The 7,880-nt window shown below is 41.6% G+C and overlaps 1 non-coding gene across 1 annotated transcript; it reads right to left on the bottom strand.

Annotated features, from left to right (window-relative positions):
• Positions 1–2,050: 2,050 nt before the first annotated feature.
• On the bottom strand, positions 2,051–2,187 carry LOC119935639. Its single transcript, XR_005453403.1, has one exon. It is a non-coding gene; the product is annotated as a small nucleolar RNA SNORA7 (small nucleolar RNA).
• Positions 2,188–7,880: the final 5,693 nt, after the last annotated feature.

Raw genomic sequence — 7,880 nt, 5'->3', positions numbered from 1 at the left:
GAAAAGAGGGACAATTAAAATGAGTGATGTGGGCCCAGCTATCCACACAAAACCAAATTAAAATTTTACCTGGGGGAAACCCCTAAGACAAAATGTTCAAATGTGCACTTAGTTGTCCCTAAAAATGAAAACACCACAAAAATCAGCCTTTGATAATTGTGCCAGATTGTGATAGTGCTCTTGAGTTGAAAATCAATCGATGGTATTTATTGAGCGTTTACTGTATGCATGAGTGCTTACTATTTGAAAATAATAATAATAATAATAATAATAATAATAATAATAATGGTGGTATTTGTTAAGTGCTTACTATGTGCCAAGCACTGTTCTAAGTGCTGGGGTACATTCAAGGTAATCAAGTTGTCCCACGTGGGGCTCACACTGTTAATCCCCATTTTACGGATGAGGGAACTGAGACACAGAGAAGTTTAGTGACTTGCCCAAGGTCACACAGCAAACAAGTGGCAGAGTCGGGATTAGAACCCATGACCTCTGACTCCCAAGCCTGTGCACTAAGCCACGCTGCCTGATTTCCAACAATGACTATTAAGAAATCACAGTGTGTTGGACTCAATACAGAATGAACATTCAAGTAATAACCTCAAAATGCCCATCCCTCATTTATTTGATTAAGAAAAAAACTTCCTATAATTTTTCCCCTCTTCAAACGGTCATTCACTCGTTCATTTGTCTCTTTGGAATGATGATATTGGGCCTGTTTGGGATCCTGGGAAATTAAAATGGAAATGGGAGTCCAAGAGCCTCATTAAAGCATTTGGAATTTTGTCCATTTTGGCTGGTCTGACACCCCATTTGAGGAATAAGGTATTACTATAATTTGATCATCAAAATTTGCAGTTCACTTTGGAGGAAAGAACTCTGTCCAAAATCTTTGCATCTGTAATTATGTAATTTTGTAAAAGTATTCAATTATGGTTTAGGGCAATGTTCCTAATAAATCAGTGTCATCCCTCTGATACTCATACCCCAATACAGTTGAATGATGTCGCCTTCATTTCTTTTCTTTTTTTTTTTTTTTTGTATTTCAATCAAGGCTAAAAGGCTGAAATGACAACAAACAAATTACCTCATTCTGTGGGGGTTAAGAATATCACAACAGCTTCATTCCTGTCTCAATTCTAGTTCCTATAAAAATTATTTTCCCAAATCCCAACCTCTCATTTATTCTGACAAATTAGGCATTTTTAGAAAAATCTGATATTGAGGGGAAAGTAAAAGTTTGGGACAATTCCCAGGAAGCTGCGGTAGAATGAGCAGGCATAAGGGGACGTACTTATTCTGAGCATTTTTGGTGCTTATCTGTCCTTTTGGAGATGTGACATGGGCATTTTAAGTAGAAGAAAAATGCAGCCAGACTCTAGGAGAGACCCTTGGGTGGTTTCAATTTAGAAATCGTAGATAGTTAACCCACAGAGCTAGGAAGTGCCACTTCCTAAAAGTCATGAATTCAAATAGGAAATTCACAACCTATTCCAGTAATTTTACAAGAGACATGAAGAAGAATTGAGGGAGGCAGTTATACATATTTTGTAAATTTAGATGTAGTAAGGAAAGGTCCGATGGAGCCCTTGAAAATCAGTACAGTACTTTTCTGGCCAATGGACATTAGGGTGAAGATGGTCCAGTCATAGTCTCTCATTATAATTAGAGTTGATCTATGTTTTAATAAGCCAGTGCACCTGATGGAGAATGGAGCCTTCTAATAAGTTTGATTTTGTGGATTTGGACACTATGAAATGATCATCTCCATTAAGCTGATGAACTAATTAGGGTACTTGCTAAGTGCTTAATATATGTTAAGCATTGTTCTAACTGCTGGGGTTTTGTCTTATGCTGTCGATTTGTCTCCGACCTGCAGAGACTCCATGGACATGTCTCTCCCACAACACCCCACCTCCATCTGCAATTATTCTGGTAGTGTATCAATAGTTTTCTTGGTAAAAAATATTACCTTCTTTCCTGCAGTAAACTTGAGTCACTGCTCTCGACTTTTTCCTATGCCGCTGCTGCCCAGCAAAGGGGAGTTTTAACTTATAGCAGATTGCCTTCCACTCACTAGCCACTGCCCAAGCTAGGAATGGAATGGGTATGCCTCTGCTTGACTCTCCCTCCCATAGCCGAGATTGGGAGAGTACTGGAAAGTCTCCGGTGTGATCCTTAGAGGGGAGTGCTAAATTGGACACAATCCCTCTACCATATGGGGCTCACAGCCTAGGTAGGAGAGCGACAAGGTACTGAAACCCCATTTTACAGATGAGGAAATCTAAGACAAAGAAATTAAGTGACTTGCCCAAGATAGCACAGCAGGCAATTGGCAGAATCAGGATGAGAACCCAGGTCCTCTAACTAAAAGGCCCATGCTCTTTCCACTAGACCATGTTACTTCTACTAAAATTCCTCTAATTTATCCAGCACTTTACTAAGCACTGATAGGCTAAGTAGTAGTGGTAGTAGTAGTAATAGTATCCATTAAATGCTTATTGTGTGCAAAACACTGTGCTGAGGGATGGGAGAAAATACATAGGTGGGACTTCAACATAGTCCTTAGCCCCTCCTGGGGCTCATAATCTAAAAGTTTAAGTGGGAAGAAGCGTTTGGAGACAGATACGGCAGGAGTGATGAAATATTAAAACAAAACACAAACACAAGAAATAGGCTCAAAACCACTTCAGTTGGACATTGAGATGGCAATTTTTCCTAAATTTACCCAAATCAGATGATGTACATGTGATTTTCCTTTGTACCCCTAAAGTGGAAAAACAAAAATTCACGGAAAGGAAAACAACTTTTCTGATAGATTCAATTAAAACCCTGTTTGTCCAAAGGCTCAGAAAAAGAAGCTATAAAGGCAGAAAGAATAGTATAGAGAAGGTAAAAATAGAAAGGTCAGAAACAGTTCAGTCTCCTTATTACCAGTGATAGAGTAGTAGAACATCAAGAATTCTAAAGCCTGCTATGAAGGGTGGTTTAGTACTGTACATTGTGCCGGCAAGGTTAATATGGTATGTCTTAGCTAAAGTGCTATTCTCTAGCCTGGTGCAACAGACAAATTGCTCTGTTGAAAGGTTAGCTTTAAAGGGCACCTAAGATCGAAACAGAACAACCTAGCGTAGAAGATGAGGCGTCATGAATTTTGCAATCGGAGAGTGGAAATCTTAGTTGGGAACAGATTCTGAAGAGCATCGGCAACTAAATTAACGATTGACATTTATTTCAAATGTGGGACTTTCTGGACAGTAATTTCCTCAGAAATAAAATAATAATAATAATAATAATAATAATAATAATAATAATAATAATAATTTCCCCCTGGCCTGGAATTCCCTCCCTCCCCACATCCACCAAGCTAGCTCTCTTCCTCCCTTCAAGGCCCTACTGAGAGCTCACCTCCTCCAGGAGGCCTTCCCAGACTGAGCCCCCTCCTTCCTCTCCCCCTCCTCCCCCTCTCCATCCTCCCTGCCTTACCTCCTTCCCTTCCCCACAGCACCTGTATATATGTATATATGTTTGTATGTATTTATTACTCTATTTTACTTGTACATATCTATTCTATTTATTTTATTTTGTTAATACGTTTTATTTTGTTCTCTGTCCCCCCCTTCTAGACTGTGAGCCCACTGTTGGGTAGGGACCATCTCTATATGTTGCCAACTTATACTTCCCAAGCGCTTAGTACACTGCTCTGCACACAGTAAGTGCTCAATAAATACGAATGAATGAATGAACCTTAAGGAGAAAATGCTGAATCAATTAGTCGATAGTGTTTATTGTGCACCTACTGTGTGTGAAACACCACACTAAGCACTTGGGAGCGTGTGATAAAATGAATTCATGCCAGCCTTTTTGCCCTTGTGAGAGATATTGAAAAAAAACTACAGCATATGTAAATAGGTGCTACGGGGGAGTTGTGAATACTTAAATATTTAAGTGATGTGGAAATGCTTAAATGGCAGTTATAGAGTAATCATAAGGTGAGGAGATGAGAAGTTGATCATGTAAGACCTCTTGAAGGAGATATGATTTTAGAAGCACTTTGAAGATGGAGAGAGCTGTGGTCTATGAGATATGAAGGAGAAGCTAGTTCCTGGTAAGGAGGAGGGTGGTGGCCAAGAGTTGGCATTGGGGTCAATCAATCACATTTATTGAGCACTTACTGTGTGCAGGGCCCTGCTTGGAAAGGTAAGACACAACAATATAATAGACATATTCCCTGCCCACAACGAGCTTACATTCTAGAGGGGGAGACAGACATTCATATAGATTATGGATATCTACATAAGTGCTGTGGGGCTGGGTGATGCTGAAGGGAGAGGGAAAAGAAGAAATAAGGGCTTAGTCGAGGAAGACCTCTTGGAGAAGATGGGTCTTCAATAAGGCTTTGAAGGTAGGGAGAGTAATTGTCTGTCAGATATGAAAAAGAGGGTGTTTCACATAGTGATAAAACTATCACTTTTAGATATAGAGGCAAGACTTGAATGAGAGAAGAGTAGAGACAAGAATGGGGAATGATAAGTAGGTTAACTTGAAAGAAATGAAGAATAGAAGCTGGGGTCAAGTGGGACAAGAGAATATACAAGTTGTATTCATTCAGTTGTATTTATTGAGCGCTTACTGTGTGCACAGCACTGTACTAAGCATTTGGAAAGTGCAATTCAATAATAAAGAGAGACAATCCCTGCCCATACTGGGCTTTCAGTCTAGAAGGGGTGAGACAGACATCAACACAAGTAAACAGGCATCAATATGAATAAATAGAATTATAGATATATACACATCAACACATGTAAACAGGCGTCAATATAAATAAATAGAATTATAGATATGTACATCTATATGCAAGTGCTGTGGAGTAGGGAGAGGGGGAGAGTAAAGGGAGTGAGTTCGGGTGATGTAAAGGGTGGGGGGAGTTGAGGAAAAGGTGGGGCTTAGTCTGGGAAGACCTCTTGGAGGAGGTGAGCCTTCAATAGGGCTTTGAAGGAGGGAAGTGTGGTTGTCTGGCAGATTTGAGGAGGGAGGGCATTCCAGGCCAGAGGTAGGATGTGGGATAAGGGTTTACGGCGAGACAGGCGAGAACGAGGCACAGAGAGAAGGTTAGCACCAGAGGAGCAGAGTGTGTGGGCTGGGATGTAGAAGGAGAGAAGGGAGGTGAGGTAAGAAGGGGCAAGGTGATGGAGAGCTTTGAAGCCAATAGTGAGGAGATTTTGTTTGATGCAGAGGTTGATAGGCAACCACTGGAGATTTTTGAGGAGGGGAGTGACATGCCCAGGACATTTCTGTAGAAAGATAACCCAGGCAGCAGAGTGAAGTATGGACTGAAGTGGGGAGAGACAGGGGGATGGGAGATCAGAAAGGAGGCTGATGCAATAATTCAGTCGGGTTCGGATGAGTGATTGTACTAGCGTGGTATGATTGTACTATCATGGTATGATTGTACTGTATTGACTGAATGCCACAAGGTTAATGGTCAAAGGTTGATTCAGAGAGAAATGGATAACAAATTGAAGTTATGGAGGAGTGGGGTGATATGAGCAGAATGTTGTATTTTAAAAAATGATCAGGTAGAAGAGTGAAGTATGCAGCATGGCCTAGTGGATAGAACATAGACCTGAGATATAATCCTGGCTCTGCCACTTGTCTCCTGTGCCACCTTGGGTGAGTCACTTAACTTCTCTGTGCCTGTTACTTTCATTCATTCATTCATTCAATCAATCATATTTATTGAGCATTTACTATGTTCAGATAACTGTACTAAGCACTTGGAAAGTACAATTCGGCAACAGAGACAATCTCTACCCAACAATGGGCTCACAGTCCAGAACAACGGGCTCACACCTCCTAAGTAAAGTGGGGATCAAGGTTGTGAGCCCCATGTGGGACAGGGACTGTGTCCAACCTAGTAAGCTTGTTTTTATATCAGTGCTTCATACAGTGCCTAGCACACAGTAAGCACTTAAATTCCATAAGAAGTATAAATGGAGAGGAAAGCGTGAAGGCAGAGAGAGCAGCGAGGAAGCTGACACAACAGTCAGCTAGACTGTGAGCCTGTTGTTGGGTAGGGACCATCTCTATATGTTACCAACTTGTACTTCCCAAGTGCTTAGTACTGTGCTCTGCACACAGTAAGCGCCCAATAAATACGATTGAATAAATGAATAGTCAAAATGAGCTATGACAAAGACCTGGAATAGTGCAATGAATGTTTGGAGGGAGAGGAGGGGCAAGTATTCAAAATCTGCGCAGGTAAAACCATTAAGATGTGGCAACAGATTAAATATGGGATTGGAGGAGAGGAAGGTGTCAAGGGATAATGTCAAGATTATCGGCTAAGAAGGGGAAAGCGTGTGGTGTTTTTGACTGTGATGGCAACAGTAAGTAGATGAGGGGCTCTGTGAGGGAAAATAAAGCATTCAGTTATAAGCAGGTTAAGGTTGAGGATCCTTCAGGACAGCCATGAAAAGATGTCCAGCAGGCAAGAGGAAATGTGAGATTGCAGAGAAGGAGAGATGTCAGAGCTAGAGAAATAGATTTGAGAGCTCATCACAGTAAGTGATCAGTAAATACCATTGATTGACCAACATAAAAGTGGTAGGTGGAGCCATGGTTTGAAGCAGTCAGTCACATTTATTGAACACATAACTGCGCTTGGGAAAATAGAAAATAACAGAGCTGGTAGAAACGTTGCTTGCCTGCTGTGAGCTTTCAGTAGAGGGAGAGACAGACTTTAAATAAATTCTGGATATGTATATAAGTGCTGTGGGACTGCGGGTCAGGTGAATAAAGGGTGCAAATCCAAGTGCAAGGGTGAAAGAATGGAATGGGAGAAGAGGAAATGAGGGCTTAGTTGGGGAAGGCTTCTAGGAGAAGATGTACTTTTAATAAGGCTTTTAAGGTGGGGAGAAGGATTGTCAGTTGAACATGAAGAGGGAGGGAGTTCCTGACCAGAGAAAAGATGTGGGCAGGGGTCAGTGGTGAGATAGACAAAATTAAGGTACAATGAGTAGGTTGGCATTAAAAGAGTGAAGTGCCAGGGCTAGGTTGTAATAGGAAATCAGGGAGGTAAGGGAGGAGGGGGCAAGGTGATTTAGTGCTTTAAATAATAAAATGGCATTTATTACATGCTTACTATGTGCAAAGTACTGTTCTAAGCGCTGGGGGGGGGGGGGTACAAGGTAATCAGATTGTTCCATGGGGGGCTCAAAGGGTTCATCCCCATTTTACAGATGAAGGAACTGAGGCCCAGAGAAGTGAAGTGACTTGCCCAAAGTCACACAGCTGACAATTGGCGGAGCCGGGACTTGAACCCATGACCTCTGACTCCAAAGCCCGGGCTCTTTCCATTGAGCCACTCTGCTTCTCCAATGGTATGAATTTTCAGAGGGATGCAGAGGTGGAGGGGCAACCAATGGAAGGTCTTGAGGAGTGGGGAAACGTGGACTGAATGTTTTTGTAAAAAAATTCCCCGGGCGGCAGAGTGAAATATCTCAAAAGTGGGGAGAGACAGGGAGGTTGGTGCACTGAATCAATTCTATTGATGAATTGGTATTTCCTCCTTTGTCCTGTTATTCTCTTCCCCACCTACCCATCCCATGTCTTTTCTAGCAAGCTTCAGGAAAGAACAGAACTCATGGATCAAATAACAAGTATTTTTATTTTGAGAACTTGCTGTCATTTTTTTATGGTGCTCTTAAGCGCTTGCTATGTGTCAGGAACTATGCTGGGTAGCTGCAAGTTAAACAGATTGGATACAGTCCCTATCCCATATGGGGTTCACAGTCTTAATCCCCATTTAAAAGTGAGGTAACTGAGGAACAGCGAAATGAAGTGACTAGCCCAAGGTCACACAGCAGATGAGTGGCGGG

Source organism: Tachyglossus aculeatus, chromosome 1 (genome assembly GCF_015852505.1).
Source record: "Tachyglossus aculeatus isolate mTacAcu1 chromosome 1, mTacAcu1.pri, whole genome shotgun sequence".
NCBI lineage: Eukaryota > Metazoa > Chordata > Mammalia > Monotremata > Tachyglossidae > Tachyglossus > Tachyglossus aculeatus.
The sequence above is the reverse complement of the archived record's forward strand: the minus strand, read 5'-3'. Positions and strand labels throughout refer to the sequence as shown.